Consider the following 19,422-nt stretch of genomic DNA (forward strand, 5'->3'; position numbering starts at 1 on the left):
TGAACCTTCCCTGGCGCAGCTTGAAGCCATTCCCTCTAGTCCTATCACTAGTCACACAAGAGAAGAGGCCGACCCCCAGCTCACTACAACCTCCCTTCAGGTAGTTATAGAGAGCAATAAGGTCTCTCCTGAGCCTCCTCTTCTCCAGACTGAACAATCCCAGCTCCTTCAGCCGCTCCTCATAAGGCCTGTGCTCCAGACCCCTCACCAGCTTTGTTGCCCTCCTCTGGACACGCTCCAGGGCCTCAATGTCTTTCTTACAGTGAGGGGCCCAAAACTGGACACAGTACTCGAGGTGCGGCCTCACCAGTGCTGAGTACAGGGGGACAATTACTTCCCTGTTCCTGCTGGTCACACTATTTCTGATACAAGCCAGGATGCTCGGCCTTCTTGGCCACCTGGGCACACTGCTAGAGGTTTGTGGTTACTACACACTTTTTCTCCTCTTTTCCAAACCTTTGTCCTCTATCTCCATAGTCTCAGTCTAACAGAAGCTGCAGTACCAGGGAAGCGGGGAAGTGGACAGGTCATTCACTACCTGTCCCAGTACCCCAGTAACTGCCTCAGCATAGGGCTGAGATTCTCTGTCTGTGGTCAGCATGAACACGAACACCTGTACTGTGAACTTTGCCTCACTGCAGAGATCCCTGAACAAGTGGGTGTGCTGGGCTCAGTGCAGCACCACGCAGAGGTGTTAACCCGGCCCTGAGAACAGCACATCATCAGTGTGCTGCTGTGTCTATGTTAAGACACCCAATCCCCACTGAACTGACCAGTCCACATGCAGTGGCACCAATGCTGTTCTAACACTGGAGGGGACTCCTACAGCACTTGAAATTTTAGTGCCACACTGTATGGAAATGCTTGGCATAGAAATATATCTGCTGACCTCAGAGAACCACGTATCCAAGTACCTGCTCACCAGTTTGAGAAACAGGCTGCCTGTAAGCCTCCTGCCTAGTTTGGTGCTCAAGCCAGCAGTGCTGGGGCTCTCTGATGGCCAGGCTGTGGCTGACTTTCAGAGAACTGTTTAGTTTACTGCAGTATGTGCTGAGACATGACCAAATTCATACAACCAAACCTCAGCTGTTCTCTGACCGTGCCTGACCTAGGGCTGTGTGGTAATACTGCAGCCAGTCATCCACAACACTCCAGATCTTCTTCTGTAAATGTCTCAGCTCTCTGGTTGCACTGATGTCATTCACATGGTTTATGGTTGCCTCTGGAACTTCATTTCTCCACAGCAGCTCTGTCCTTTTTGGCTTTAAAAAATATCAATGGAAAAACAAAATGAACAATGGAATGGTTCCAGTTAGTGTCCCATTTAGTGCTGACACAGCGCTATCAAATGCATCAGAGATACAGACACCTCCTGACTACAAATTGCTGTCAGAATGAAGTGTAATTTAAAAATATATACTTGTAACTGACACAGCCATCACTAGAAATAGTTGCAATAGTGAATTCTGCCTTCTTCCAACCTGGACACAGGAGACTACACGTACTGAAAAGCAGAGCAGACAAATGCTGTCATTTTGAGGAAAATGCCGACGAAAGCTTTAGTGACTCCTAATTCTAGAGGCCAAAGAAGACAGCACTTTGTACCGTGCAAAAAAAGAGTAAGGTATGACACAAATGAAACTGCTGTATTTTTCATTTCATCGCGTACGTTTTTTATCCCAGACAAATGCTCTGAAGACACATAGTAACAGCTGAACACATGTAATTACATTTTACAAACAGTAAATCACCTATCAGTACCTGCTCGAAGGAGTCCTTGATAACTACAGAGAAAGGACAGCAAAAAAATATAGGCCCGTCTGAAAAATATAAACATAGGTTTGAATTAATATAAAATTAATTCCACACAGAACTCCTCCTTCATACCTTAAATATTTTATATAAAAAATAAATATTTTTGATACTGCGTCCCCTTGTGATTTTTTATTTTTTATTTTTTTGCTTGTTTCAGCCAGAAGGTTGCTATGGCAAGACTGCTGTGGTTTTCTTTTTCCTTCCCTAATCCCTTACACTGGAGTAGACACCAGGTAGCCCACTTTTCTCCACAGTTATAGGATTATCTCCAGTTAAAACTGAAGGTTCTTTTTCATTCTATGCCAGATTCTGATCTCGTTCATTTCTTGCATGAGTCAAAAACAGCCCAACTCTTGCCCCTCTACCTGTGGTTGGTTGGCTTACCAGCTGAACATTCACGTTATTGTTTTTCCTTTTTAACAAAACCTTACTTTGCATGTCAATATTCTGTATTCTCTAAAAATGCTGCATATTCTATCATGCCGCCATGTGACTATTAATTTTAGTCTACCTAAGGAAAACACTCCTTCTCTTTCAGATTTATCCCTGTGCAATGGGTTTTACCTACCCCTTTCAAAAGAAACCAACATGAAGTCTCTGTGGCTAAACATTTCTGAGGGCCAGAGAGACAAGAATCAGAAGAATTTCCTCAGAATGAACCCTATCTCAGTTTCAAGTCTTTCCAGTAATTTTTCCAAATCAACTCCGCTATGAAGAAAAGTATTTTATCCTAGTGGAAACCATAGATGAAAATACCGATGTGAACTACAGCATGACAGGCAGTAGCAATACAACTGGTTTTAAACATCTCCACTTCTGTGATGCTTACTTAGGGCAGAAAGAGCTGAAAGGATTAACTGCTTTGTAGAGATAAAGCCAGCAGCAGGATATGGATTATGCTGTCTGGTGTCCATCTCCTTGTTATGAAGCCCATGGCTAGTGTGGGAGAGCCCTTGCTGGGGCAAAGAACCTTCACAGAGAGTGTATAGGGATGTAAAAACGGCCACTAACAAAACTCAACTCTTAAAAAATCGTTACTAGTCTTAAAAAAATCTTTTACAGCGAGGGTGGTGAGGCACTGGAACAGGTTGCCCAGTGATGTGGTTGATGCGCCATCCCTGCAGACTTTCAAGGTGAGGCTGGATAAGGCCCTGGGTTACCTGATCTAACTGTGGTGTCCCTGCTCATACCAGCGTGTTGGACTAGATGGCCCTCAGAGGTCCCTTCCAACTCTAAGGATCCTATAATTCTATGATTCTGTAATTAAAACCTATCACTTGAAGAAAGATAAATAGCTGGCATGTTTCGTAGGCTGCAAAGAGAGCATTTGTTTCTTCTGCGATGATGGTTCAGTTTTCATTCTAGGGGATTTAAATTTTCGTTGTTTGGAGAAGTTGTACAGTGTAATGCCTTTAATTATTTGGATTGCTGACAACTGGAAAAAGTAGAAATATTTTAATTGCTTTAAGAGTGCTTACTTCGATTTTTGGAAGAGAAAATGATTGATCTGTATATATTATACTTATAGAGAGATTCTTGCTGACTATAAATGTGAAGAACTTTGTAAGTTCGAAATTCAGGGTAAAGATAATTTTAATGAATAGGAAACAAAGGGTAAAATACAAAGGCAAATGCTGATTTACCTAAGATTTTAGATTATTTTTTTTCATGTTGTACAGATACAAGTATATAAAATGCCACCAACTGCAGCCAGTAATCTGATGTAAGCAAATGCCACCTTACATCCATTTTCAAGAAAATTTGCCCTTTCAAAATAATCAGTTGTTTTGGCCCAGTAGCGTTTAAAGAGAAATAAATGTGCTTGGATGAGAGAGGGCAATAATCATAGAATCATATCACAGATTCCAGGCCTGGGTTGAAAAGGACCACAATAATCATCGAGTTTCAACCCCCCTGCTACGTGCAGGGTTGCCAACCACCAGACCAGGCTGCCCAGAGCCACATCCAGCCTGGCCTTGAATGCTTCCAGGGATGGGGCATCCACAGCCTCCTTGGGCAACCTGTTCCAGTGCGTCACCACCCTCTGTGGGAAAGACTTCCTCCTAATATCTAAGCTAAACCTCCCCTGTCTCAGTTTAAAACCATTCCCCCTTGTCCTATCACTATCCACCCTCGTAAACAGCTGTTCCCCCTCCTGTTTATACACAACCTTCAAGCACTGGCAGGCCACAATGAGGTCTCTCTGGTGCCTTCTCTTCTCCATGCTAAACAAGCCCAGTTCCCTCCACCTTTCTTCACAGGAGAGGTGCTCCAGCCCTCTGATCATCTTAGTGGCCCTCCTTTAGACCCATTCCTAGAGCTCCACGTCCTTCCTGTACTGGGGCCCCCAGGCCTGAATGCAGTACTCCAGATGGGGCCATAAGATTGTTAAGTACCGTATACATCTGGTGTATGTGACTGAGTTGTTTCTAAATGAGTCAGTCCTGAGCCTTACAGAGAGGAGACCCACAATCAGATTTAATTGACTCAATAAAAGCTCCCGGTGATGCCCTCTTCATAGCTTTTTACTGACCCTCCCTCGTGCCAGCAGGGTAATTGAAGACATTTTGACCCAGACTGTACCTATCTGCCATATCTCTTCTATAAAATTTCTTCAGATGGAATTTGCTACATCAGCTATTTCAAGTCAAATCCTCTTAAGGTCAAATTTTCCACCTCAGTGATCTGTTAAGAAATGTTTTGGGTGTAAAGAAGTCAGAACTGGTACTTGAATAAATCCTGAACACCTATTGAGGGTTGTGAATGAGCCCAGGGCTCCTGCTATTCCACTTCTCCCCATTTCCTTATAGTCCCTTAGAGCAGTGACCCTTCCAGTTCCACCAGGGAAAGATATCCAGTGAATCATTAATCTCAGGAAGCCTTTTTCTGGTGGTGTTTCAGATGGCAGTCTTACAAGAACTCAAGGGTAGCTCTATTATTGTTATGGCCCAGGCTTTTCTGGAGCTAGAGGGAATAAGATGTTGATTCTCATCCCAGTTTTACAGAGGTATTATAGGCTATATTAGGAGTCTCTCATCTTCTTTAATCAAAGAATTGACAAACTGTTAAAAAAGCAGCAGTCCATCTTATGAAACACAAATTGAGTGATTTTTGTTTCCAAACAAATGAAAAATAGTTAATTGTTTGAATTTGTTCATTTACTACCTTTATCTTCCCTCATTTAGAACATTTCCTTTCCCACATCAGTGGAAATGTGCCTGAGTGAGAAGTCAGGTTTTTCAGCTAATGATGGTGATGCTACTTGAAGTTGCTCGATGGGCCACATCCTAACACCTAAGCCTATGTGCTACATATAGTGAAATACTTCTTTTATGAAAAGCCATTTAAAAACTCTGACAAATTTAACTTCTCAGAAGTTTAGGAGTTAATCTAAATTTCTTTTAAACTCAATGATATGTATATACATGCCTATTACAAATCCACAGTGTCTGTTTCTACAATTTCTAGACTAAATACTTACAGGGAGAAGGAAATTAACTCTGAACCAGCGTGATCTGTTTTATTTTTGTTTTACTTGGATGACAGATTTCTTCTGCTTTTCCAACAATTGTTTCATAACTATTTTTTCCTGACCCCAAAATCACACACACACAAAAATCTGTTCTAACAACATGTATTTCAACCCAACATTGAACTGAAAGACATGAAGATATCAGGCTTTGGCTAGATGATAAACCTAGATAGACAGCCAGCTCACTGCACAGAAATGAAGGAAAGGAAGATTTGGATCAGGATTTCTTAGGGCATCATTCAGTACACCATCTGCAGCACAAAAAGGTATAACCACCTCGTACTGGGCTAAGTCTGGGGGGGGGGAGGAAGCATAAATAGGAATCTAAGCGCGTGGAAAGCTGTGTCCCTTTGGGCCAGATCTGTAGTAGGTAGTCATCAGCATAAATCTGCTTTTTATTCACTCTCCGGAAGGCCTAATTTGATCACTCTGTAGCACTGCTCTTAGTGCTAACATCGGGAAGCATATTTTATAGAAAAGCTCATCAGTTCCAGAATCTGCAGAACAAAGTTGATAAAGTGCAGTACTGCAGCAGTTGCAACATACCGATTCTTCTAACCGCGGAAGAGCCGCACCCCGCGGCCGTGACAAAGACAAGCACATACTTTCATGTTGCCACTTGTAGACCAAGCTAATTGCAAAGCGTCCTGCAATCCTCACTGTGATGAATTCATTAACCTGAAAGACCAACAAAGGAGACTTACTAATTCCACCGTGTTTTCACATTTATGATGGATGGAAGAGGCAGAGTGAAGTCTCAGCAGGTTAGTTATCCAAGACAGTTGGTCATGAGTTACTCTACAAACAAGTCTCAGTGCTGTCACTCTCCATGTGAATCTTGCAAAGTTACCTTCTGGTACGTGAGCTGTGGGTAGAGATGATAACTCCCAGCCCTTTATCTGGATGACACATGCCCAGAGCAAACATTCTGAGACTGTGCATGAGTTGGAAGGTGATGCTGTGTAGCAGAAAGGCACGAGAAACTTTCAGAACCACTCAGGAAAATGTGTCTACTCTTCTAAGGCAGAGAAGCAGTGGAGTCACAGACAAGGATAGACTCAGGAGAAGCCAGTCTGTGCTTGCCCTGTAACTGCTGTTGTTAGTGAGAGTAGGCAGTGTTTGGGCTGCTCAGTCACAAGAAAAAGATTAGCATTTTGATGCATACGATGTAATTTATTGAAGTAATAGTCACTGTAGCTTTTAGCATTGCCTGCACACACAGCCCATGAAAAATGACCCGGTGACACCAAGCAGGGCACTTAGAACCACTTTTCCTATCTTCTATTTAATCCAGTTTGCATCACCTGTTTCCAGTCTCTGACACTCCTTCTTATTCAAAGTAAGAAGTGTGTTGCAGATACTAATGGCTTTACTGAACTTGCATTCGTTTTCATGTGACTCTTGAAATACATCCATTTGCTACAGCACATAATTCACAGCAACATTCCATAATCTGTACTTGATATTTCAAACTGTTTCAATAGTTATCTGACATAATCTTTACAGAGTCTATCGAAGTCAAAACTGCAGATAAAGCATATTGCAGGCATCTCAAACTCTTGCAGACCTTAGAGAGTAAACAGAGGTCAGTATATAGAACATATCAAACCCAAAGAAGAGTGAGTGTCTATCTATATCAGTCATAGCAGCTGTAAGATTTTCATTGCCATTTGCTTATTTGAAGTCACTCCTTCCTATCAGCAGCAGCCTGGGCAGTATGAGCCAAGTGACAGAAACCTGTTATGTGTTCAGCTACATGTCATTCCGTCAGTCTTAGATGTGCCTTGTACAAAATACCAAGGATGCCACCAGTAGCCCTGTATTAAGTAGAAAGGAAGAAAAAGTCTCCCGACTTGACCCAAATAATGTGTCTTTACCAACTCTGTGCCCGAAGGCATGCTTACTGACTTGGATTGCAAATGTTTTACCTGCCTTTCTGGTAATTTTGCAGCATTTTAAGCTGAGATCTGGTAACTACAAAGCAGTGGGAGGCTCCCACCTCAGTGGGAGCTGGATCAGGACTGAAGTCAGGCAAATAAGTGCCTGCTACTGAACATGCCCAAGAGAAATGTGAGAAATAGCTTGTTCATATTGACTAGAAAGAAAAGACTCTTCCAAAATGCATCTAGCAGGGAGGATAGGCTTCTTGTTTGTTGAAATCCCGAGTTACAACAGTTGTAGGCAATCTGCTTTTCTTTCTTAGCCTGAAGGAGCAACAGGAGTTAAAAAAAGAGGTAATTCACGTAGAGGTTGTTTGGAAAACTATTCATTTTAAAGCCTGTTAGAGAAGAAGAAATGTAAGCTCTGTGTTCCTTACGATTCACACACCTCAGAGAGACTAAGGGATGAGGGGGAGAAAGCAAGAGGTAAGAACAGTAAAAAAAGGTAAAGCTTTAACTATTACCCGTGCTATAACTGGCTGGGCCAGCTTGCCATCCCGAGGCCATTTCCATTCTCTGACCATTTCTTCATCTTCATTAGTCACCAGACCTCCTTCCTGATTAAACATCATGGTTACAGTGTTGCTGTAAATAGGCAGAAATGTGAAACCTGTTTTTCCTGGTGTATCTCAGGAAAACCTTAAACAATCCAAGAATCTTGCTTTGATCTAGGAGTCTCTAATTAAAAAGCCGCTTTACATAGCCACTCCTTCACCCAGCTTTTCTCATGCTACAGGCTTGTAAGGAAGGTATAAACCACTGTCCTTTTGCTACAGACAAAAGTTGGGGTTTAATTCTTGTATTAATAATTCAAAGCAGAAAGAAGCTGGGGTCAAACAGTGTGATTTCACTGCCCTTTTCACTTACCGCTACAGTCCTGGAAGTTCTAAAACATTTCAAATTTGACTGTAAATTTAAAGGAAGAAACAAATCAACTAAAATGGCACATGGATGGCATTAATGCATTAGGCTTCAGCTGACAAGTCTCAGGAGGAATCCTGAGATTTTAGCTTTGCACTTTATATTCCCTATTATTTTTGTTTGCTTTTCTGTAATATAAAGTTGGCTAGTATAGGTAAAATGGGTAGGTGTTATTTAAATTCTTTAATGAGAACTGTTTAAAATATATATTTTTGGACACCTGGACACTTTTTGTCAACAAGGGCCACCTCCTTCCACTAGCTGTGAGGGCACTGAACTCTCTTCAGTGCTTTTATACAAGACCTGAAAAATCCTTGCTCACACAGCTCCAGTAAAACATTCCTCCTATCCCAAAAGTTCAGCCATCAGCCAATGATCTTCACTTCCTTACAAATGAAGGCAGCTGCAAATCAGCAAGTCCCTCATTTTTAGCTACTATTCCTCTCTGCAGAGCATTAAATTTTGATCCCAGATTTCTTGAGTACTCTGAAGTCACTAAAGGAGCAAAGAAGAGGAGAATTAGGCGAAGATCAGGTAACTAAGAATCAGTGATAACCTTTGCCCACATCATGTACAGGTGCAGAGAACTACATGGAGAGATATAAACAGATAGCAACAATATCCAGAAGAGAACTGCTGATGAAGTGATGGAGGAAGAGGATGACTTCTGACTGTGTGCAACAGCCATCCACACACACCTCATGCTATGTGTTCAAGGCAGCCAGAAGGCTGGCTCTCATTTGCCCACCGTCTCCTCTGTATGTGGGAATTTTCCAGTAAGCCAAAGTGCATCCTGTCCTCACAGCACTGGTGTCACAAATTAGGAATTCTCTTTTCCGAGTGACTTCTGTCTAGCTCAGCAGTTTAGTTAACAGAGTGCTTTTGGGCTGCTTGAACACCTGATGGCATTTGACTCTTAGAGGGGAATCAGAGAGGACAGGTTTCTTCTTCACCTCCAGGAGGCATGAACAAGTCGGAAGGGGTCTTCTTTTATCTTTCCACACTTCTGGATGCTGATCTTCTCTAATGTCAGACTCCCTATGGACTACGAGTCTGTCTGTGCAAGAGTTTGGTTACCTAAAACTAAGCTCAGCTTTCATTTTTTAGTGAAAAAGGGTAGGTGAAAAACAACCAAAATAAACCCAACCCACTGTCAGACACCCAGCTGAGTTATAGAAACTTGTATTTGTTGTAGAAACAACATACCACTTTTCTCATGTCTATTCTGGTTTTGAACGTTGCTCAGATCCTTGTATAGCTTTGTGCTCTCGGCTCTAATTCGCAGAATCAAACAACAGCTTGTAGTGCATCTGCCTACCTGTTAGGAAGATAGATGCTGCCATGTCCAAAAGAGGTGAAAGTTCCACCTATAGAATGATCTGGAGAAGGGCTAAATATGTTGGTATACATCCCCCTACATGGGAGATTGCAGCAGCTCTGGCAAACCGCAAGATATTCAGATGGATAGCTAAAATGAGAGTCAAGGAGTTAAGTTATCATTCTCTCTCCAACTCTGTAGCTTCTGTTACTTAACCATGCAGAGAACACAGGGACTAACATCATCAGCTCTAAGACAGGGTATTCAGTCCATGTGCATAAGAGAAAGCGAAGCTACCAACCCAGTCATCTTCTTCCTTGAATAAGTGGATTGGGAGTGATAGAGGATGAGCAGGCAAAGCTCTCAGCACAAAATTCACGTTACTGAACTAATAAAAGATAGCAGGAAACTCATGCTGGTACAGGTCAAAAGTGTCCTTTGCAGGAGCAATGTATGACTCAGAAGTAGGTTTATGAGGCATGGTGTCTTCTGTGGACTTGTAACAGAGCAGACTTGCACAGTTCCTAATACATCTTGATGTTTGTGATTATGTTTGTGATTGATAAAGTGGTCTTTGTTCACGACAAGGTCATACTTTAAATAGTTTGCAGTCTGATACTGTTAATTTAAAACTGCATTGTTCATTCTGCAGTTTTTTTTGGGTTTTTTTTTTTTTTTTATGCCTTTCAACCCACCTGACGCACACTGGGCTTTGCTGTTGTAGACCGACTATAGATGTGGTACCATATAAATAGAGTCTGATAAGAAGCCCAAAGAATAAAGTCTTGTTCTTTTATATGTAGCTGGATTTTGGAAGCGGTTCAGCTACACGCTGTGTGATTGTCCTTCGGTAGAAGTCCTCCCCCTGCCTTTCACACACTTACAGGAATTTAAGTGAGCTTAAGAAAGGATATTAAATGAAGGATGAGCCATCATTCAGTCTGTAGTGCAGTTTTCTCTGTGCTGTGTTTGCTCTCTTGACCACTGGAATCTGAGGTTTGTCATATGGCAGCTTTGATGTGACAGTCCTGCCAGCCTGAACCTTCCATGTCCTGGGGAAAGTTTCTCCTCTGTAATCACCATAATGCTGTAGAATAATTGGTTTGTCAAACCCAACTTCTTTCAGGTTAAATGCTTGCTCTTTTCTGTTTACATGAGGGAGGAAAAAAAATATAACTTCGATTAGTTCTTGCTAAGTGGAATCCTCAGGCAAGGCTTCTCTTGATTAAGAATGAAGTTTGACCTAAGCAGAAAACATACGGTAGTTTCTCAGCTATAAAATATCACACATTGCTCTCATATACAAAGGAGTCAAATAAGTTACTCAAGATCACGCAGGTCACCTGTGGTTAAGCTGGCAATAGAACTGACTGCACCAATCCTCCACACCCACACATAGCAGAGATCCACTGACAGCAAGGGCCAGTATCTCTGCTGCAGATCTGTCCATCAGTAGGTCACTTTCACCATCCTGGATTACATGCACTCACTGTGTTATTCTTTTTTTCCTATTATTCATTTCACCTTTCAGAGAAACAACAATATTAAAACAGTTTAAAATTTCCTTTAAGATTTTCTTCGTATCTATTTCAGTCCCTGATCATAAGAAAGAAGCACAGAGGCAGAGTTTGAGGCTGGCTGAATGGCCCCAAATCTAGCAGACAGCTTGTTAGTCCTGACAGCCTTTGGCTGACGTTCTTTTCAATTAGACTTTCTATATGTACTGTTTTACATGTGTATATGAGTCCATGCATGCCTTTTTTTGCTCTTTAAGCAGTTACCAAAAAACCATGCAGATCATCTAGTAGCACTAGACAAATAAAGCCATTAAAGAAAAAAAAAGAAAGAGCAAAAAAGCCAGTCAATTTTGAGGAAAGCTAATTATGTAAAACATTAGCTGATAGAAATCAAAGGAACATTTTTGTCTTCGATCCAATATTTCTTGCTGTTTAAATTTTGCCATTAAATATTGCTCAGTATAAAGTTTTTGCTGACTATGCTAAGCACAGTTATTCAGGAACACAAAGCCAACTTCCACAGCACTGACACAGAAATCTGGCAACAGCACTGGAGTACTGCAAGATGAGGGGCATCGTTTTACTTCCAACCTAATGGGCCAATAGGGTCTGCAAATGCTGGAAAGGAAACATGCTCAGATACTGTGAGAAGGAACACTTTTCTTGTTAGGAGACCCTACCACTATTTGTGGCATAAATGTTGCCTTCAATTAGATAATTAAGTCAACAGACTGCTGAGCTTTTGGGAACAGCGATATGGTGGACTCCAGAATAGTTGTGCCAGAGGTAAGGAAATGCATTCTCAGCACCTGCATGAGCTCTATCAGTTCTTAACAATTACACGCTGGCCTATATCAAAGCCCACAGTTTGGAAGAGTAAGTAACAGATACTTACATTTTAGTGTGTTCTCTAAAAGAGGTATGTATAGGACATGGCATGTCTTGTGGGTGGGAAGACAACAACGCTCATTTTAATGATCAGAACATAGACTGTTTCCAGGATAAGCCACAAGTATTTTAATTAAGTATTTTATTTAAGCTTAATTGTCACATTGCTTTTCTTTTGCTTTGTTTTGCAATCACATTATACAGCTATTGGAGGCAGACAGAGGTTGGTGAAGCAAAGCCAACTCCAACTTTTGCTCCAAAAGCAATTATCCTGGACTTTAGGGTACTCAGTTCCCCAAGGATTAAAGCAGTGACCAAGACGCATTCCGGGAATAATATGCATATTATAATAAAATAACTATATTTTACAATGTGCTATATACATGGTAGCATGTACATTCTTACTGATAAGTGCCAGTTCTTACACAGCCACTAGCTGCTAAACCTATTCTCACCAATTTTCACCTGCAACACAGTGCTGATTTCACTCAATCTGAATATGTTTTTAATTTTTTTTTTGCCAGTGTACAGGAACTATCATTTAAATAGTACTACATATAACAGCTGAAATTCAGATACTGTGCTGTAGATAAATTACACAGGTTAACTTTTAGTAACTGTTGCTGTAGGTAATTAATGCTTATAGCTATCAGAATATTTTTTCACTTAAACTTTGCCTCGTTTATAAAAAGCCAGCACTTCTTCTAATTTATCCAGGCAGGGCAGATCTTAGCTATTTCAGACATCTCCTGCTTTCCTTTGAAACTATCTTAGCAATATAGTCAGTATAAAGAATGACCGACTAACTTTGAGGCCACCATACATTTTTAACATGTGGCTAACTCTATGTGATGAGTCGTCAGGGTTGTAAGTCCATCTCGTGCTATGTAAAAACAGAAGGTTTAAGCATAAACAGCATGAAGAAGTCTCATGGCCTGATTCTGGCCACATTATCTTATGGCAGCCCTCACTCAGGCCCTGACAAGTAAACAGGCTACAGATCACTGCATATTTTCATAATACTAAATAGCCTTAATGCGCCATGGTTGCTATTGCTAAAGATATACAGTCAGGTTTTCATAACCACTGGGAAGTTTATCTTCAGATTAATCAAAATTATTGTCTCACCACTAATCTCTGAAAATGCTTCTGTTGGGATAATTATTTTCTTCCATTACCACCAACAGAAATAAAAGTATGTTTCCCTTTCATTAATAGTGAAGTGCTAAACTGAACTCTAGGAGTTTTCAGAGCAGTAACACTCCCCCATATAGTCTGTTGGGTTGGTTAAGTGTTCCACTTCATAAAAACATTGCCATATACTCTAACTTTGTTTATGGAGGTAAAAATCTCAGTTTGTTACATTTGTTTTTGAACTTGCTCAGGTCTCACCAGGGTCCACACATAAGGCAGATTCTGATGAACGTCTTCAGACTTTGGGTTAGAAAGCTGGAAAATCAAACCTAGAGAAACAGAATGAGAGGTTAGAAATAGATGCATAAGTAAAAACTAATGTTAATGTTAGCCCTGTTCCCTGTTATCCTCCTATGGAAAGTAAGGTTCATTCATATGAATATATTGTGCTGTAGCTTTGAGAATTGCTTTCTTAAGCAGATCCTCTACTTTGGAAAATACAAAAGGAGAAAGAGGTAATACGTGTTCTGGGTGTCACTGTTCAGTTGGTCTACTGCCAGACAGGTACAGGATTGCCACTGGAAAGGATGTAGTGTAATGCTCCTATAACAGTGGGAGCTGGTTATCTCCACCCTTCAGGCATTCATTTGTGATTAAGAAACCTTCAACAGCTGCCTGACTTTACAGTGCACTGGCAGATCCTCTGGTGGAGTGCCTGGAGAGGATAGTATACAATGTCAAGATGACCAACGATCTTGAGATCACTGAGCAGAATAAAGAGGCAGCCTGTGGACACAAAAGCCTACGGTGGAATCAATAATCTTGCCAATTCAGCAGCACAGTGACACCGAGGACATGCAACACCACAGGAACACATTTCCAGATGGTTCGGGTGTGCTGTTCCTTTGTTATAACCAGAGGAAATCAGATGCCACATTTTTAGGAAACACCACAAGAAGTTGTAAATCCATTCTATTTCAATATATTGGTTTACAAAGCTATTCTTCCATGCTAGGATTGTAAATGTCTCTGCAGCACTTTCAGCAATGCACAGACACTATTTTTTTTTTCACATGGCAATGTTCTCAAAGAAATAATAGTAAAAAATAAAAATAAAAAGGTGCAGAATAAGCAGTCCTTCCCTTTAGACCATCAGCATTGCCCATACATTTTAGGCAGAGCTTACATAATGCCTTGTGATGAACGTTTCAGTGGGTGCATTAGTACTGCCGTTCAGAGGAAGTTATTAACTCAAACACAAGTGGTCAGACAGTTCCCAGCAGGGAAGGATTAAAATAATATCCCAAAGCAGTGGTTGGTCCTGCATTTTGCTAGCACAGAGAAGTGGACTCATAGTGGCTACGTACGACAGGTATGGAGACGTTATTGGCAGATGACCACAGATAATCAGAGGACTGCGTATTTAAAACCAGATTGTAGTAAAAAGGCACAGTATTATTCCTTGAAAATTACTCCTTTCTCATGGTAAGCCATTCTTTAATTAATTCAGGCATCTGTAACAGTATGTTCAGTTAGTGTATCATTCTAACCACCTCTGCAGAACACTAGCTTTACAGAGCAGCTGCCTGCTTCTCTTACCTTGTTCCTCACAAATGTTGGATGAAAGTGAGAAGCTGACTGTGATGGGTGACTGGTCAGCATCATTTTGCACAGCAGGAGCTAAACACAAAGAAAGGAGAATGCAGTGCTTAGGAACACACATGGAAAGGTAAGTCTGCTTTTAAAAATTATTATTGATTTCTTTTTAAAGAGGTGAGAATTACCTGGAGAACTGTAACAGGCTTCTTCCCAACACTAGGTTCAGCACTTGCAATCACTGATACTCGCAGAATGAAATGCTTTAGATGCAAATCTTCTCTACTGGTGCAATGTGTTATGACTCTATCACTCACCTTGAAAGAGGAGACTAAAAATGCTTTGCTAAATGACTTGAAACATTGCCCAGTTTCACCGGCTTTGTTCTTCTCAAGTGTTTGTACCTCTTGCTTCAGCTGCAAAGCTATTTCATCATGTCCTAAACCAGTGCTTTGCAAAGAACTGCAGTATATCCAGTTATAAGCTGGAGCACATTGGCCTATCCAGCCAATGGTGTATTCTTAACAGAAAGCACTTTTTTCCTTTTTTTTGGCCAAACGTTACAACACAGCACATTTGTGCAGCACTGTATTACCTTCACTTTCTGAAGGTGCGTTTGATGCTGTCTCAGGATTTATTTCTCCCTTTGTAGTGCAGGATGATAGAATAAAGCCTTTCTTGTGTTGTTCTTTTCTGATGGCAGTGATTTCATGCTCCTTACATTTGGATGCCAGAGTACTATTCTTAACCTCCTCTGAGGCCTGGCTTCTCCTGGATCTCATGCTTCTGTATGATAGCAACTTCTGCTGCTGTTTACAGAAATCAGCCCTCACAGTGAGTTCCCTCCAGCTGCAGGTAAGCACAGTTACAAGTTCCAGTGGAAAACCAGTCTGATACCTAGCCAGGAGCTGCCACTTCTCCCCAAGTTGCAGATGCAGACTTATTCAACATGTTAAGTGGTGAGTGAGTCCTTGTCTGCCTGTGGGATCAGAGCACGTTGGGAGACCTTTGGGTTTGAGTCCTCTGTAGTGGTTTTATACAGGGAATGATGAGATATTTGATGCAAAACTGGATCTTTCTCTTTTTTTGTATCAACATTTAAGAAACCATCTTCATGTCTTTCTGTATACTCCCCTGCGCAGAAGGGATTCCTGCCTTCAGTCAGGCTGAGGAGTAAAAACAGCTGGATAGTTCAGTGAGAGCAATAACAATTAAAGGACACACAGAACAGTTTTGCTGCCTCAAACCAACATGCAGAGGCTGGCAGTGCCCCTTTCACAGTTGAGACTGCACCACATTTCCTTCCAAGGACGCTCCTAGATCAAGCTCTGAAATACTTGTGCAGAGCAGCAGGAGACAATCTAGTGCAGCCATTGCCAAACCAGGGAACATCTGCACTGACAGTGTACACTTTGAACTATTCCTGCTGAAATGCAGTGCTCAAGACTCTTAGTTCAAGATTTGTACATTAAACATATTAAACTCATGAAATGTTGACAGCAGAAATGAATATTAGGTAACACACCTCAAGAAGTGAGGAGTCGGTACAGGACACTACCACCTTCCCACTTGTCTCCCTCTCCTCCCACTGCATGGCAGGGTGTCACCTCTGGTCATTCACCTCCCCAGCTGCCCCATTCTGCCTTGACCACATCTACCTCAGGACTCATTTGTGCCTTTCCTGAAAAACTAGTTTACAGAAACTTGCCTGCTCCCACCACTACTGACATGACACCATTACCTGGGAGTACAGCTGATGGGATGAGGATTTGTAGTGAGCGCGTGGCAATACGAGGACACTTCTCCTGATATCTCCCTGTCCCTCTCTTTCATTCTAGCTTTCATCTACAACAAAATAAATGTTTCCAATTTAACACTGGAGGATGTGTGAAGGGGAAGAGGGAAGTAGAACAACGTCCTGGAAATGGAAGAAATCACCTGGTCAAAGAAATATATGGGTCCTGCCTCTGGCACTGCAGCTGTAAGTACTGGTTCCATTAATCCCAAGATGAGCAAGGACTGAAATACTCCAAGGGAAGACCGTTATGTCAGCAGGCTGTGAGAAAGAAACTGTTCGTTCTTTTCACACTAACAGTGAAGCTGAGTCGGTATTTTCTGTGTGAGGTATTGAAAATCTGCTTCAAATATTACACGAAACACTACTGTACAGATAGGGATGCATTCACATATCAGAGGACTAAACTATAGGAAATCAATTACAAAACTGAAAACCCGAGTATCAGTTTTTGTTCATTTAGATTCATATCAATCCAAAACAGTGTCTTCATGAGACACAGCCTACTGTTATTTTATAGGACAGATGTCTCAGTTTGTTTGTTATATGAAAAAGAAGATTGGTTTCATATGACTCAGTGACTGTCATTAAATATGCTATCATTCAAAAAAGTTTTTTATGACTCTTTCATGAATATTAAAAGAGGGTTTCAAAGATACTGCTGTGGCAACCTCTGATTCTGTGCAACTTTCCATCATTCTCTACCAAAACTGCACAAAGGCACAGGGATCTGTTGGCAGGGCATCCCTCACTGTAGCACATTCTAATACACATATCTGCATACATGCCTAATTCACTCCAGCTTTCAATTACAAGCTTTCATACAAGCTCCTTATCACCGAAATTTAAGGTGTCTTTTTGAAGCACAGGTTCAGGCATCAGATTGCTCTGTTTATGTGAATCCTGTCATTTAGAAGTAATTTTTTTAAAGCGAACTCCAGAAGCAATTAACTGGCTTACATATATGGGTACAGCATATCTCCATTCATGCAAGATGAAGAGCATTTGCTAGGGCACAGTGTGAGTGTACAAACAATGTTCTGTGATTCTCAAGGTAGCTTTAAGACATTAAATTTGCTTCTTTTCAGAAGCACTCACTGCATCCTTTGAAAGCCTGGCCTCCCAAGGACACTGCTGTGACACTAGCTGGTGCATGCCAGGATGCTTGAATTATGGCTGACTGGCTGTAATCAAACTGATGGAAAAAAAAAAGGGAAATCACCATAGGATGTGAAAAGAAGTCCACAGTAAACAGTATTAAATGAGAATTATTCATCTGCTTTTGTCACCTTAAAATTTGAACGAAATATTTCATCAAGCTTTTAAGAGAAGGAGTAGTTTCAGAAGAAAGGATGTCCTTTATCCTGCTCGTGCCAAGAAATGGGTGTCCAACCTTTTGGCTTGCCTGGCTGCATTGAGTGAAGAGGAATTGTGTAGGGCTGCATCTATGAGGGTTGCTCTGAAAGTAATGCCTCCTAATTGTTTCCATGGAAACTACCTCAGATACAGAGAGCACAATAACACTACTGAACAGAGAATATTCTCAGCTATAAAACACTCTTTTTCAACGCAGTCACCACCATTAGTTGTAAATAAACAATTAACAAAATGAACAAAAGCCCGCATGCTGTGCTCGTAACAATCTGCACTAGTTGAGGTCACTCACTGTTGCTGTCATCACTGCTGAAATGTACCAGCCACCACCTCACTGTGCTCACATCCATGGTTTAGTCTCCAGCAAGTGCCAATGAATGTCAGTGGGTGCCATTTTTTCCACATGAAGGAATTCAATTACACACCTTTGCTTCATATGCACTTCCATGTCAGACTTCATTGTGTCAGACTGTCCCTCTGCTGCCATCTGTCACACAGCAACAAAACGTAATGGAATTGTGGTGGGAAGGTTCAACTTCTGCCATACCACCAATGCCCACCTCTGACATCCTGAGCTGACACCATAAAGCAGGAGGTATTACTTTTGGAGCAGCTCTTATAATATTGATAATGTATATAAGTGACAAAACTTACTTTAATTTTTAATGTTCTTCTATTAAAACATATAAAGAAGAGAACAACAAAAACATAAAACCAGTGGGATATGTGACCTTGTTTTTGTGAAACTAACACGTCAGTCTGGTTCAGAGGAAGTAACTGCAATTCTCAGTGAGTTCTCAAGGTGTCCCTCACAGATTCTTGGTGAAATCTGGCTGCTGGCTGGACATTGCTGTGCTAGGGAAATCATTATCAGGAGACAGCTGTCATCCCCACAGTAAATGCTATGGATGATGATGGCTGAGGAAGTACAACCATCCTCTGTCTTCAGCATCCAGTGAGTGGGGAGCAGCTTCTACTGTTTATAAGATACATTTGCTTTCATAGAGTAGATGTTTTTCTTTGACTAGATCCAGCCTTTAGGCCTGATATTAAATATTGTGTCAGAACGACTGTCCCACCTACCTCAGTGGATTTTTGGAGCTGAGTCAGGACTATGAGCTTTGAGCCTAAGCTAGGAAGAAGAGCTGAAGTGTTGTAAACACATAATTAATGGCATCATCTCCAGAAGTACAAACAGAAAAACAAGTACAACCTCCTTCTGTTCGGGTTCCTCTTGGAACAGATGCAGGCCATGTACTTCAGTCCTCCCTCCTTCCACTCTTTCCAAGATGAACCTGCAGATGTCAGAGACAACTTCCCCCCTCCACTCCATGCCATTTCCTCACACATACACAGCTTGAAAACAACAGCAACAACAACAAATTAAAACATAACCCACTCTGAAAGAAGCTTTTTCCTGAAGATCATAACTTCTTCTGCCAGGAAAATGGCGCAATGGGAGCTGCTTCCCTGGAAGAAAAATAGTAGGAGGTGAGTCTCTGTTGTTTTTCCAGACAGCGTCTCAAGTCCTGCTGCTTAGTTACCATGTGTTTTGGACTCAGCCCTTCCCTTAGCTCCCCAGCCAGTGCCTG

The 19,422-nt window shown here is 41.4% G+C and overlaps 2 long non-coding RNA genes across 8 annotated transcripts; one reads left to right on the forward strand and one right to left on the reverse strand.

The window, feature by feature from the left end:
- Nucleotides 1–297: 297 nt before the first annotated feature.
- Nucleotides 298–16,738, reverse strand: LOC101751743. 7 transcript variants are annotated; one of them, XR_005850228.1, is made up of 8 exons: nt 16,600–16,738; nt 16,403–16,506; nt 14,665–15,827; nt 13,295–13,394; nt 7,752–10,671; nt 5,894–6,025; nt 1,762–1,820; nt 298–1,262 (listed from the first exon to the last, which is right to left on the reverse strand). It is a non-coding gene; the product is annotated as an uncharacterized LOC101751743 (long non-coding RNA). The 7 variants fall into 7 exon arrangements; XR_005850229.1 differs by lacking the exons at nt 298–1,262; nt 1,762–1,820 and having other exon boundaries at nt 5,322–6,025; nt 14,665–14,745; nt 14,850–15,827; XR_006932861.1 differs by lacking the exons at nt 298–1,262; nt 1,762–1,820 and having other exon boundaries at nt 5,322–6,025; nt 7,752–7,872; nt 9,527–10,671.
- Nucleotides 10,630–17,067, forward strand: LOC121109142. Its single transcript, XR_005850244.2, has 2 exons — nt 10,630–15,620; nt 16,500–17,067. It is a non-coding gene; the product is annotated as an uncharacterized LOC121109142 (long non-coding RNA).
- The last annotated feature ends 2,355 nt before the right edge of the window (nt 17,068–19,422 follow it).

This window comes from Gallus gallus, chromosome 1, assembly GCF_016699485.2.
Source record: "Gallus gallus isolate bGalGal1 chromosome 1, bGalGal1.mat.broiler.GRCg7b, whole genome shotgun sequence".
Classification (NCBI taxonomy): Eukaryota; Metazoa; Chordata; class Aves; order Galliformes; family Phasianidae; genus Gallus; species Gallus gallus.